Here is a 15142-nt window from a genome sequence, read left to right on the forward strand (position 1 = left end):
AAATTCCTACAACCACATTGCGCTCCGGAATTACGGAAAAGATAATTTTTAAAAGGTAATTTTTTTTGAATATTTCCCTCCGTGAATTCGAAGGTGATTCTTCTCTACCAGGCCGGGTTGTAGCAAGCCCTCCCAAGTGTAATATAAGGGTCCGGCTTCAAGTATTAGAATATAAAGATCAAAAAGTGTAGATTGAAAAATGACGGTCAGAATATTAGTGTCAAAACATTAGGGTCAATGAGGGCAATGAGGGTCTAAATATAAGTTATATAAATATTATGCTTGATCACCGCTTTTAGCCCTTATATGACCCTCATTGCTTGACACCCACTTTTTTTACTTTTATATTGTGACCCTAATTTTTTTATCCTAATATTTTGACCCTCACCTTTACCTTTATCTTCAGACCCTCAGTTTTTTACTCTAATATTCCGACCCTCATTTTTTACCCTCCATTTTTTGACCCTTATATTCTCACACTTAGCGCCTCACTCTCATATCACACTTGAGAGCGTTCGATACAACAGGGGCCGATACGAAATAATCATCCTCGAATTGAAACACCCACCCCCCATTCGAGTATAAAATATACTTCGACTTATATTTTTTTTCCGTGTTATTCTCGCCCAAGTGCAGAAGAACCCCAAAAAAATTTCACAATGATAAAATCACTTGACCACCCTGAAATATAAATAACGTAAAATTAGATAATGAGATAAGTTCCCAATAAAAACGTTATGATGTTCTAATTATCCCACACGTGATTCGATTGCACCTAAGGACCACCTGCTGCCCAGGATGTCTTCACCACTAACTTTAAGATTGACATTAACTCGATGTGATCGAGCCAGACGAGTTTATTACGCCAATCGATCCCATAATATTCCCGAGTACATTACACACGTGTGCACTATTGTATTCATCGTCAGTGGGGATGGTACAGCATTGTTGAGCGAATTCGTTCATCAACAGGAGCAACAGTTGGTGGGGGGGGGATGTGAAAATTCACCATCGTGAAAATCTCATGCGCAATATACCTGGAAACGCGAGGAACAGAGATGAGTATAGGCGGAAAACTCTGACAGACATGCGTAAGATTCGTTGGATATAGCTAGAGCTCTGAGCGTAGTCTCATTGAAACGACGTCCGTCGACGGACGCGCGCGGTTCTACTGCCAGGACGTTGATTTCGTCCCCCAGTAGATGTCAGAAAATCAACAATTAATTTAAGCAACATTACAGGCTAATTAATAATAACATTTTTTAATGAACTATCAAGCAAACAGATATTCTTTATTTTTCATTTATAAATCCAAATAAGTCCTCGAAAAGAAGAAACAAGAGTCGTAAAATTTTTCATCATCTCAAGCACTCGAGAGAAAACAAGTTGGAGTGTTCTGACCTTCGTCATATTATCACCTGTCTTGCAAACAACAATCGCAAAGTTGCACTTTTCGTTATTAAATTTCTTTCCCTTTTTTTTCACCATTTGAAATAAGTGAAACGTACTATTATTATCACAGTGGTACTAGTGTTCCACCTTATCATCGTAATCATTATCAAGATAAATACACTCGAGTTGGTCAAAGACGTTCAATCAGTTTGTTGAGGATAAAGCGAAATGCCACTTCGAATTCCCACGGAGTAAATACACGAGTCTCGATAAATATGTGTAAACAGTGATTTCGCGGGGAATCGATCATTCCGGTTTTTCAGTAGTCAGTGAATTGTTGGTGGTGGGACTGGGGAGGGCTAGTTTCCGGGTGCTAATGTGAAGATTTATCACTACAGTAAGGAGTTGTGAGGAACAAAGGTGGAATGCTGGGGACACCTGGACTGTGAGACTGAGTGTGATTTATAGGACGAGCATTCAGGAGGACATCTTCCACTGGGTGAGTTATTTCCAGTGTTATTCCTTGTCATTTCTCGTTACTCCCGCTGTTAAGACATTATCATTTCTGAGTTGAATGCAATTTCTGCGGATCATAACACTCACCGAGAGTGTCATGGTAGCGGCACACTTAGTGAGGAATTTTATTCTCGAACGCATCATCCAGCTTATCGCATTGCTGAGACTGATTTGTTTACGACGATCGGTGTGAGTAATACAATACCCCCGAGTTACATCCACGTTTCTTATTTTTTGATCCATATTCCTTCCCTCGGTTAGCTCTTGTTTTGGTTATCGTGCTGCACGTGTTTACCTCTTTGTTCACAGCGTCCAATTATTTTTAGTTTCAACCTCGAGATCGTCGATAAAGTTGCGGAATTAATTTATGCAGCGGGGAGGAACGAGAACGGCATTGACAGCTTTTTAAAAAGTTTGAGGGGGCCATACCCCTTCTTTCGAGTACCAGAAATATTTGATGACAATTCTGGGAATTTTGCTTTCGAATGGAAGCTTTGTGATCGTTCAAATTTAAGTTTTGGATTTTTTGTGTTGTATCGACCCGCTATGATCTAAAATGTCTGGAAATGCAATTTTTAGACCTCGTCCGTACACTGTTAGAAATTTTTTTCAATTGAGTAATAGTCGCCCTTGAATTCTCAATATTGCGAATTTTAATTCAATTTAAAATCTGATCGTTCGTGAATTCTTTCATTCGGGTTGGAAATTCAGAATAATTGGGTTTTCCATGTTAGATTGTCACCGACATTTCAATGACATCTAGAATTTTCAAATTCATTGCGGAAATTGGACATCACGTCGGGCTGAATTTTCAGTGGATTAAAAATTGAAGGAAATTGTTCCCTGATTTTTCAGATTATTTAATCATTTTGATTATCATGCGGACCTGAAAATTGCAATTCCATTGAATATTCCAGAATTCAATTGATTTTTCAATAACAAAATACATAAATATTTCGCGTGAACGAGTGATTGTTAAAAATTTCAAGATTTTTTACTTGACATTTCGGGAGTGATTTTCTATCAGTGAACGTGTGCGTGTGTGTAACAATTTTTTTTCAATTGTTCGCTGATGAAAGGATGTAATTGAATCTGTTTCCTTTCAAATGTAGGTATTGTTGAGCCCTATCAATCGCCATTAATTGAAATTTAATTCATCGATTAGTTTTTATCATTTTCGATTTTTTCGAAAATCGGCTGTCCCGCGATAACTAAAAAAAATGGTCTGAATTGATTGAATGATGGCTTAAAAATTTTGTTTTGATGTCCTTTTGACCGAGTGCAAAGATGAAGGCGATAACAATAATAGTTATTTTGAATCATTTGAAAAAATTTAGTATTTTTTGGAAATAAGTTTTTGGAAATAAATTCAATCATAGCTTAAAATATTTGCTTTAATGCCATTCAGTCGAAGTTGACAGATGATTATTATAATTACATTGATTGATTTGATTTTTATGATGAAAATTTGAAAAAGTTGAAAAAGTTAAAAATTTCTAATTTTTCATGAATTTCCCTGAAAGTGAGCTTTCTGATGCCTTCCAAATGTGGTCTTTTAAATTCATTTGTCTGTATAAATAAAATTTTTCTATTAACATTTTATCGAAGGGCTGAAGGGAGAGATAGAACCGTAAAAAAGACAATCTGTTGTGTAGAAGAAAGAGATAATAGACTAATAATGATGATAACATTCAACTAAGTTGAAAATCTGACAAAATTAGTTAAAATGAAATCTTATTCAATTTAATAAAATGAAATAAACAATTAATTACACATGATAGAAGGAAATGATGCGCGAACAACCATTTGGATATTGCTAATTTGTATCGCATATTGCTAATTTATTGCAAAAATATCTATCCTAGGTGTTCGATATTTAAAAAATCATAACATTGATGTCAATCAATATTAAGGGCTGAAAATTTAGGATCATTTTGTTTTTAAGTCACTGATATTGGACCAAAATCGGCGACCAAATCCCTGACATCCATATCATCGAGTGGTCGATTTGACGTGGATCTGCCCATATGCAATACGAGAGCAATTTCCCACTTGTTTCTTTTTCAAATTATTCTGTATGTACACTGATGAGTAGATTCAGTTGCTGTCAATGAGTCTTCTCAACTACTCATCCCGTTCGTTAATAGTTAACGAATAGCGTCAATAACTGAGAAGCACCATTATTTATAGTGATTAAATTTTTCCATCTTTTGTATCAGTGTATGGAAGGAGAGTAGACGTGTGCCACATTGCACGCAAAAAAAATTGTTTATTTGAATTAAATAAACTTTATTTGCATGAAATAAATTGTTAATTTGATTGCAATAGAAGATTTACTTCATTTAAATAAAGTTTAGTCAATTTAAATTCACAAATTCAAAGCTATTTTTCTAAGTGTGTTAGATAAATAATGTACTTTCATGGAGAGCTCGCTAGTAATTTCTGAGAAAGCCATGTTACGCTAGAAAAACTATTGTCTGAAATTGAAACACTTTTTTCCCCTTTTCTAAACCGTTTTTGTCCTGAAATTTAGGTAACTAGGGAAAGGGAGCACGCTTCGTGCGCGCATGTATTTGTTGGTGGTTTATTCTCATTATTGATGATGGTTATATAGTCATTTGGTCATTAAAAAAGGAGTGGATATTTGCTCCTATTGCGTTTAGATTTGGGGGAAAATTTTTTTTCCACAAATACATGAATAAAAATTTTTTATTTACGATTTTTTAAAATGAAATAAAGAAGTATTATCCATTATTATCACTATCAATATTTATTCATTCACGCAATCAAACAAACATTTTTTAATGTAAGTAATAATTTTTTGAAGAATTAAAGAAAGAGATCTTCAAAAATAAATTTTTTAAGCTATGATGAACTGGAAATGTCAACTTGAATTATTAACCGAATATGTTTCACATATTTTTAATAGAGGATTTTTAGTGCCTCAAGTTAAGAGATTGAGACATGCATTCTAGACATTCTATGTGTCTGGACGGAGAAAAACGTTGGAGAGAAATTACCAAACGAGTCAAGTAATCGTGGAACAAACTCGATTTTCGGTACTTTTTCACTTTAAATAGGAGAAAAAGTGCGAGATTAATAGTGACTTTTACTGCGTTGGCCCGGGAAAATTAACTAAACGTGAGCACCATTTACTGCATCCCATCAAAAATTATCCCAGTGAATATAAATAATTTCTCCAATTCTTCGGATAATTTTTCTGTAATGGAGAACGATTTTTACCGAAGCCGTTTGGTAAAAATTCACTGCCATCCGTCTCCATGAGCTTCAGATGGAAACAAAACAGAAAACCGTAAAACATGAAACCAGATGGAGAAAATCGTAAGATATTCCCTAAAAACCTGTATTTTTTCACTAAATTACACTTCTCATATTACACACATTACGATTACCATTCGTATAGTAAAATTTGTGAAGATTTTCTAGATCATTTTCCAACTTTTCTAAATTTCTAATGTTTCCAAGAATTAATCGAGTTTTTCACACAATTTTCTCCGGCATTCCCCACAAAATTGACACACCCGTAAATTTTCTAGTGCTAGCACCAGAATTTTTCTCGGGCTTCCTTGCAAAAGTTGATGAACGTACAACAAAATTTCCCGTGTTCATTTACAATTGGGAGTTTGGCAGTTTGCGCCTCGTTTCTGGTGCCAAGCACTAAAATTTTTCCCTGACGACTCTCCCCGTGTATTAATTATAGAGTATATTAATAAAGTTGAGTAATGAATGGAGTGAAAATTGATACAGCCATGGTGTCAACATGACCATGATAAACAGCACAATTTGGTGTGAAAAATAAATATCTAGGGTGCCAATAACTGGGGCATGTCCTTCTGTCAATTTGGTAGAAACGGGTATATTCTTTTTTTTATTTCCGACGATATTAATTTATTAAGTTTGTTTTATGGAAGAATGCAGCTTGTCAAAGCCAAAAAAACCTCTTGAAGTAACGATTTCCTATGTTGCCATGATCCATTATTGAGAAAATACTTTTTTTACGCCCTTAGAAAAGGCGCGATAAAATGAAGTGCCAAGAATTGGGACACTGCCAGTATATCACAATTCCATACTCGTTAACTTTTTAAATGCCATATAATCGTCGAAAACATATTTTGAAATCCGATACATCAACTATTTTCCGTACGTCAACACATGTCGACTATTTATCGACATCTAAAAGTGATATACGTTGAAAATACATTTCGCGAGGGTCGAGATAAACCGTTTAACTCTCCGCTATTTCCAGTTCCTCCCTCGGGAAACCAATAAATCGACAAAATATTTGTTTCTAAACTTTCAACGAAGACCGCCCAACAGTTGTCATTCGATTTCAAGTGGACATTGCGTTAGGATAACTCAATCATGATGTTATTCACAACATCTTAGAAAACACCAAGTTTCCCATTAAAAGTTTCGAAATTTTTCTCAAAACATAAATTGCACTTTGTCGTTATTCACCCGGGGGCTGACGTACTGTTATGACTTTGGAATAGTCTGCGGATACTTGTGCACTAAAACGCACATTAATCTGCTGTACAAGTGTATAGAACTTGCGGACAAAGTTAATACGTACTCAAGAGGAAACGGATCGGAGAGCATGCTATCACATGCGAGATCTTTCTGTCCGATCGCACCTTTATCTCCATTATATTCTCGTGTAATCTTACCGCGCAAATTCAAATCTCTGGTGACTATAATTAATTGGAGTGACTTGAGGGGTGACCGCAGTTACAGCTTTACCTCAGCAACCTCATTTCACTACTGGCCTGGAACACTCATGGGATTCCATCGTGGGTCCTTCAGTGCAAGAGCCTTCTGGGTCATTTCCGATAGGACGAACAATTAACCTTAATCGTTCACTCGATGCCTACTAAACAGCTGGTGTCGATTAATAAAAATTCAGATAACGAATTCAGTGTTTCATTGGGTGGCAGGGAGGTAGAGGCGTATTTCGGAGTTGAGTGGCTTGTCAATCAAGCTTGTCAATCAAGCGACTGGAACCAGTTATTGATAATACGTATATAATGATGGGCTGGGGGAGATATCGTCGGTGAGAAAATCGTAGATATGGGTGTATGTAGATTTTATTCTTCCTGAGAAGTTTGAGGTATTTATGGCGTAGTCAGGAGGCGTCGAAAAAACGTGAAGAAATTGATGATTTTTTTCTATACACTAGATTAGTCCGCGCGCGTATTTCCTACGCCATGGGGCTTAATGATGTCAATTGTAGTGAACAGTCTTATATTAGATTTCTGAAATTAATAGCAAAGTTTCCGAAGGAAAAGTTTCAGGAATGTAGTCTATTTTTTTATACACAAGATCTATGCGCGCTGATCTATTCTTTTGTTGAAATGAAGAAATGGAATTCATTAAATTTCCTTTTCTCATGAATACCTTATAAATATTGATAATGAATCAAAGAGAATTCGACTAATGATTGAAGTGAATAGCGAAGTAGAGTAAAAGAATCTATAAAGAATTTTTCATTTTCAATTAATTATCTTCAATTTTTTTAAATAATCGGTCTCCATAAAAGGACAGAATTTATTAATTTCAGCGATAATATATATACATGTGAAATATATATATCATACATATATATATATGACGTGAAAAAAAAATTTACCTCTGAAGAATTTGAAAATGCCGCGTGTTTTTTTTATGAATAACTTCGTGTCACATATTGACCAATCAGAATTAAGGATTAGCGGTCAAGCAGTTTCGAGATATTTCGATATAAAACAACTTCACGTTTCTTTCATCTTTAGTAAATAGGATAATACATCCAGTGTGACTTTTTTTGAAGCCAATCTATCCGGCGTATTGTGTCATTAGATTTTCTATAAATGATGATAGCATACATTAAAGATATTACGATAATACTATATTATATTATATATTCTATGTATAATATACAATACATAATAGCGTACTATATATATTGTAAAATATAATGTGCATAAGAAAAAAAAATACTAAACTGATAATAAGAATATGCATAATGTATTATAATATAGTAAAGTACAGAATATACTATAATAAAGTATTATCGTAATATCTTTAATGCATGCTATCATCATTTATGGAAAATCTAATGACACAATACGCCGAATAGATTGGCTTCGAAAAACGTTACACTGGATTTTTTATTCAAGGCTTCTTTGAGTTTTTCAAAACCCCTATCCAAAATTCCAAATAGTCTAGGAGGATGGGTGAGATACAGGAATTTTTATAAAAAATGGATTCTAACACGGACTCTTATGGGAATTCGGAAAAAAAAACTAAAAATAGAAAAAACGTCGCCATTTTCCTGAAATTTCGCACTTGGGTGGAACTTCCAAAAAATTTCAAAAAAATAGAAAAGTTATTAAAAAAATATTTCGAACACAAAAATGGTCGAAATAGATTGAAAATTTGTCATTGAAATATCATTTTTTTGTTCAGCGATTGGTTTTCTGCGAGAGAACAATAGATTGCCCTCCGTCACCCCTCCTACATGACCACCAATTGACCTTTTTAAATTATATTAGCGCCACCTCGGCCGCAAGCAGCGGGGGTATTAATGCCCTTTAATTATCCCTTTTTTCCTGATAGATTCGCTATTCTTTTTGGTGATGCCGCAAAACGAGACGAGATGAGAAATGTCACTTTCTCGTCTGGTTTTGTCGTCTTGTCTTATCTCGACATACGACAGATATTTCTTCTCTCGTTTCGATGAGAGAAGATTCTCTCGCATTCTCTCGTCTCGTCTCGGCTCGTTTCTTTCGTATCTCGCAGCATTACTAATTCTTTAACTCAATTAAACTCAATAATACCTATACTAAATGCAATACAAGAGCAATTTCCCTCTTATTTTCCAACAGTGCACTGAGACAGACTAGAGATTATCTGACACTTTTACCTAATCACGGGTATAATTATCCCCACAATTCAATGACATTATGTTGTGCCTTTTTCAAATGTCAGCCCGACAATTATTCCGAATCATTGTGCATTCCTTTTGTCACTGGTCTTCACCTTCTGCCCCTTATCTCATCTTGTCACTCGTCAAGTGAGCCTAGCCATAAAAATCTCCGGAGTATACACCATCTCACACCAATTTAATTAACCAACAATAGGAGTTGCTTGAGTGTTATTCATCTGTTTATTCGCATGAGAGCCCGGTCGATGGCACAATAGGTATTATAACTCGATTTAAAACTGCGAGAAATCGTGAGTGCCGTGACGAGAGGTATTCGATACTGACTCGATTATCGAATTTCTGCATAAAGAGGAATGGTGAGAAATCTCATCAATATGTGGTTGGCACTCAATTGGGGAGATTTTTTGCTCTCATGAAGCTGTTATAACTCAATTTGTAAATTGAGGGGAGATGGGATTGGGTATACTCAATCCCTCTCCCTCAATTTCAATTTTCTACTCTTCGGTGGAGCGACAGGAAAATGATTCATGGCGCAAGTGGAATCTTTGTTGATTAGGCAATTACCTTGGGAGCGAGTGATGCCGGGGCAGAATGTTAAAAAGTCTCTTCTGAAGGGAGAGGTTCTATCACTTTGAAATACTAGGAGGAAAATTATTTCTTATTTAGCAGTTGCTAGACCTGGACAAATCGTTTATTTGAATTAAGGGGATACGTCGGTGAAATTTCAAAGTCTTCACTAGGCCTTGGGACCAGAGATCCCCAATATTAAATTTCTCAATATTAAATTTCTGTTATATTACAAGGATTTGACCCTTACATTATTGAAGGTTTAAAATATGTTGATTCAATTTTTCAAATAATATAATATAAATAATCTGATTTTCTACGAATAATGATATATTTAAAATTTGTTAATATGAAACTGTAAATTTACTAAGTAAATCATTCAAATTTCTTGAAATGGGATTTTCGATTACGCAAGTAATCGTCAATGTTCCTACCTCAAATTTATTTTGTGTTTGTCTAATTTAGTTTCGTGAAATCAAATTTGATGTATTTTTTTTCACGAAAAGAAAGCTATTTCTGTCATGTTTTTTCACGTTTATGCATCTAGTAAATTTTAATTACATAAATTCCGATTTTCCATTTGTGTATTGACTCCGATTACCAAATTTCCGCGAAATTTATTATTGAAACACTAAAATCAATTTGTAAATTTTAGTGATGCCGCGATAGACTTTATGAGACATCACGAGACAATACTTTGGAGAGACGGTCCCGGTCTCAATGAACATGGAAATCTTTGGTCTCGTCTCTCACTCTCGAAATACGCAGTATCGATTTCTCTCGTGATGACTCCGAGTCAATTTATCTCATCTCGGTCCCACGTTTTTCTATTTTTAATGTAAAATCTCAGTTTTTGTCTCGCTTTGTCTCGTCTCGAATATCTACTTATAAAAAACGCGAAAAACGCGAAACCGAGATGAGATAAATTAACTCGAAGTCATCACGGGGGGAGTCGATGCTGCGTAGTTCGAGAGTGAGACGAGACCAAAAATTTCTGTGTCCACTGAGACCGAGACAATCACTCCAAAGTATTGTCTCGTGATGTCTCGTAAAGTCTCTCGCGGCATCCCTAGTAAATTCCTAATGGAAGTCCTGCTCATTCAAATTTTCCACTTAAACAAACTCCGAAAATGAGTCGGATAATAAGTTTTTCAGAGAGATAATGATTTTTCATTCTACTAAATTGATCTAAAACGATCCCCCCGACAGAAGCCAAATTTTTCGATGGACGAGATGTTAAAATATTTTTACCATGCGCAGGGTCAATCGGATGATTCCAATTGTTTTAAAAAGCGACAACAAACATGCTTATTCGCTTGCCATACGTAATTTCGCTGGGTATATAAACATATGTGGGAAGCGTAGCTATCGACCACATCAAAATTTCAATATTTGTATATTTCGACAGTATTTGTCTCTCGTAAATAGCTAAAGCCGCTAAATCCCACGCGACGAAAAAAAAAACTATCGAAATATTTTAATTGCGCTGAAATGTTCAGAATCGAAGAGAAGATTATTGAATAGACATGGAATTACAGTAATTCCGGTTCGAGGTTGAATACCTGGGCGTCTATGGTTTTATTCAAACGTTATTTGAGGATTATTTTGCATGACGGCCGTCAATTGATCCGAGAACTTTCATGCAAGTTCACGGAGAGAAATATTCAATGAAAATTACGCATCTTTTCCGTAATTTCGAAGCGCAATGTGGTTGTAGGAAATATTACGCAACTGTCACGGAATTTTTCCAGAGGGTTCTGTAATTTTTATTTTAATCACCTGTAGAAATTACGATGATGTCACTTAAATTTTCTGAGTTGATTTTTACTGAACATTTCTCTCCGTGAAGCTAGAGTGTTTTAATAACTTATACTCTATGTGTTATAATGATTTTTCATTCTATGAAGTTAATATAGAATAATGCCCCTGAAAGAATCGATACTTTTTAAAGTAGCTCTACCCTTCAGGTAAATTCAAACATTATTGAAAACTGCAAAAAAATTGCAGAACACTCGATTAGATTCGAAATTCTAATTTTTTTCTCAATTTAATTATCGTTTTGGTTTTTCAAAGAAGAAATGTTTAAAAATCAGGGTTTAACCCAGTGTCTTACGTGAAAATCAACATTTCCATTGTAATGAAAGATTAAAATCTGCACGGAGAGAAATATTCAGTAAAAATTACGGAACTCACAATTCGCTTACCGATTACGGAATCGACGCAGAAAAATTAAGTGATGGTATCGTAATTTTTCACATGAGATTCAGAAAAAATTACGGAACGCTCTGGAAAAATTCAGTGACAGTTCCGTAAAATTCCTACAGCCGCATTTCACTTCGGAATTACGGAAAAGATACGTAATTTTTAATGAATATTTCTCTCCATGTGAATTTTTTTTCATTAGATGTGAAAAAATCAAGAATTTTTTTGATACCTCATAAAAAATAATCCACCGTTTTGCAAACAAATTTTATTATTTATTTATAAGAGCGAAATGTTTGAAAAAATATCAGTATTTTGCGAAATTTAATTTAGCTAATACTAACTAAGTATGAATTTTTTCAAATTTTTTCCATACAATTTAGTTGAAAAATTTAAAAACTGAAAATATCCAAAAGTGCAGCGTAGCCCGGCCGAAGGGTAGAGCTACTTTAAATTGAAGGCGTGCTAAAACGGTTGTACAACGAGCAGAATCAATTGAGGACGGTTCCAATTGTTCAGAAAATGGTCAACAACTATTTTTATTGGCTTACAATGGGTAATTTCGCTGGGTGTATTAATATATGTGGGAAAGCATACCTGTTGAACACCTAAAACTTCCAATAGTTGTATTTCAACAGTGTTTATCCATAGTCCCTACTCATGTGAATGTGGATACCGCCAGGAAGATATCGATCATGTTGTCTGGCAATGTCCTACGTTTGATCAGCCGAGAAAAAAAATGATAAAAATTATCACGAATCATTGTCAACGTCCTTCTGTGATGAGTCATGTGGTATATACGTTAAACCCTTTTGTGATGAAGATCATTGATAGATTCTTTAAAGAATGTGAAGTGAATATTTAGTTGAAAAAAAATCTATTCAAACTATACTATGTTGAAACTATTTCAGTCATGTGCTGCAGTTCCATATTTTATAGCTAATAAACCTTCTACATAGATTTCTAATTGCTTAATAAAAAAAATTAAAAATTGAAAAAAAAAAATTAAAAAACATAATTTTTTAACGGTTCATAACATTCTAGACCATTTGCCATCAAAATTAGAAAATCGAAAAATCGCTCAAATACAAGGCTTCCGTTCGGAAGCAAAAAATTTTTTTTCCCAAATATTCATTTACTTGAGACAAGCATTTTTTTCCAAATCGTATCTCTTCAATCGAGTCATTCCCAGGCGAGTCGGACTAGGTTTCAATTATAACAATCATATTGCTCTAGAAGATGATTATATTGCACATGACCTTGAATGAACTCCTCCAATGATTATTCATTTGTCCGAAATTTCTTATTTTCTACGGGGAAGAATTTCCCGGACAAAGACCAGAAAGGTACGCCATAACCCTTATAATTTGATGAGAAAAATAATTTGTAACATAAGTGATTTATTTAAAATAAATGATTAATTTAGTTGACAATGATTAATGAGTAATTTGCAACATAAATGATTTAGTTTAGTTTTTTTTTCTTTTCAACTGAGTCGTCCACTTGATAGGTTAAACATCTTTAATTTCAAATTTCTTCTACATATCGAGTCCCATCGTCCTTCGCTAATCATCTTTCACTGAAGACGGAACTTTATGTAGTGGTCAATAGCTTACATAGCGTTTCAATAACTTACAGTCCATGTGTTGTTATGATATTTAAATACAACCTGAAATTGATATGAAACGGTTTCCCTGAAAGAATCGATTTTTTTCGGTTCCAATTGTTTGGAAAATAAACACTAAGCGTTCTCGAGAATAAAAAATTTCATTTTCAAAATGCATTGAATTTTTTCGTTGATTTACTGGTTATTTATATCGTACACTAAAAAATTGATGATTTTTGGAAACTTGTGCTAGGAATAAATAATTACATGCAGTGGTCCGATCATTGGACGATTTATTCTACTTGAAATCAAGTAGCCGATTTTCTTAAGAATCTGGAAATTTCCAAATCAAGTGATGCACGGTTAGGAAAAATTTGAACAGTAATTCCTAGAAGGGCAGTATTGAATTGCATTTATGAGGAACAATCGTTCAAATTTCACCAAAAAGTCAATGGAACTCCAAGTTTTTGGGCAGCACGAAGCCGAGAATTCCTCAACTTACTCGAATTATCAATCAAAATATGGATATTCAAGATCAAATCACGATAAGTTTTCAAGTAATTAAATTTGAAAATTATATCCACCTACATTTTCCTTATTTCTATTCATTGTTATACAACAATCGAACTTACTTACATTTACAGTTTGTATCGATTTTTTCATCAAACTGCGAATTCCAAAATTATCAGTTTTTTCTCTCAAACTTTATAGAAAAAATGTTCCAAATTTTTGGTATGATCCGAAGTTATCGAGAAATAACCACTAATTAGAGCACTAGTGGTATTATTACTGAGAATTCTTCCCATCCAAATTTCAGCCAATAGAATTCCACTATTCGATTGTTATTTTATATAGTCAATACCGTACTCAACTGATTATTTTTCCCAATCGAATTTCGACCAATCAGAGCGCAGTATTTGAGGGTACCCGACAGTTTTATGTCGGATATTTCCTCCTAGCTTTTGAATATTTCGCAGTAGTTCTTCATTTTTTTTACTTGAATATTTCGCAGTAGCTCTTCATTTTCTCGGCTCATTTCAGATAGAATTGGCCCATTCGACATCACGTGGTACAAGCTACAGGGTTTTCAACTGATAATTTTTTGATAATTTTCTCTGGTAGTTGCTATATAAAAAACAAAACATCATGCAGTTGAATTAACCCCTCGTCCAACTGACAGATTGAATTCAATTGTGTCGTTGTGTTAATTACACAATTTTGGTTTCTCAATTGTGAGTTTCGTCTCATGGTTCAATTATATTGCCCGACATTTGGATTGGAAAAATGACCCCCGAATACCACACGAGCTTCAAAATTAATCGGGCATTTTCCTCAAGGTTCCCTGCATACAAACGAAGTCGTCAAGTTTTTCAGGAAAAATTACTCGTGCTTCGTACTCGTGATTTTTTAACCTGAAAAACTTGACTCCTTCGTTTGTTTGCAACGAACCTATCGGGAAATCCCTCATAATTTTAAAGCTCTTGTGGTATTACATACATATCAGCAAAATTTTCTAACAGCGTAGCAGTAAATCTAATCGAACAGAGAAATTATCAGTTTTTCTATCGAGGAAATCATACTACTATTCATGAATATTCACTGACATTCATGTCTAAATGTACAGAACTCCATGCACCTGAAACTCCACCTCAATTCATTGAAAACTCTAGTGCTTGTGGAGTTTCGAATATTCAACTGTGGAGCTTTCTCTGCCCCCTTCAAACTATCACATTACCACACGGAGAGAAATATTCAATAAAAATTACCAGAAAAAAGACATAAAAATTACGTTTCAGAACGTAATCTGGGAGCGAAGTAAAATTCAATAAAAAGTGTCAATCGTCACGTAAATTCTACGATCTGTTCCGTAAAAATTACTCATCCGTCCGACGCCTCACGGCTAGCCATGAGTCACC

The 15142-nt window shown here is 34.5% G+C and overlaps 1 protein-coding gene across 1 annotated transcript in view; it reads left to right on the forward strand.

Annotated features, from left to right (window-relative positions):
• Positions 1 to 1139: 1139 nt before the first annotated feature.
• Positions 1140 to 15142, forward strand: part of LOC107035705 (parathyroid hormone/parathyroid hormone-related peptide receptor) — an 83909-nt gene continuing 69906 nt past the window's right edge. The window contains exon 1 of the mRNA XM_015253256.1: positions 1140 to 1891. The gene's annotated coding sequence lies outside the window, so the exon portion shown is untranslated. The remainder of the gene's footprint in view (positions 1892 to 15142) is intronic.

The sequence above is a fragment of the Diachasma alloeum genome, unplaced genomic scaffold (genome assembly GCF_001412515.2).
Source record: "Diachasma alloeum isolate Michigan unplaced genomic scaffold, Dall2.0 Dall_scaffold_00200, whole genome shotgun sequence".
NCBI lineage: Eukaryota > Metazoa > Arthropoda > Insecta > Hymenoptera > Braconidae > Diachasma > Diachasma alloeum.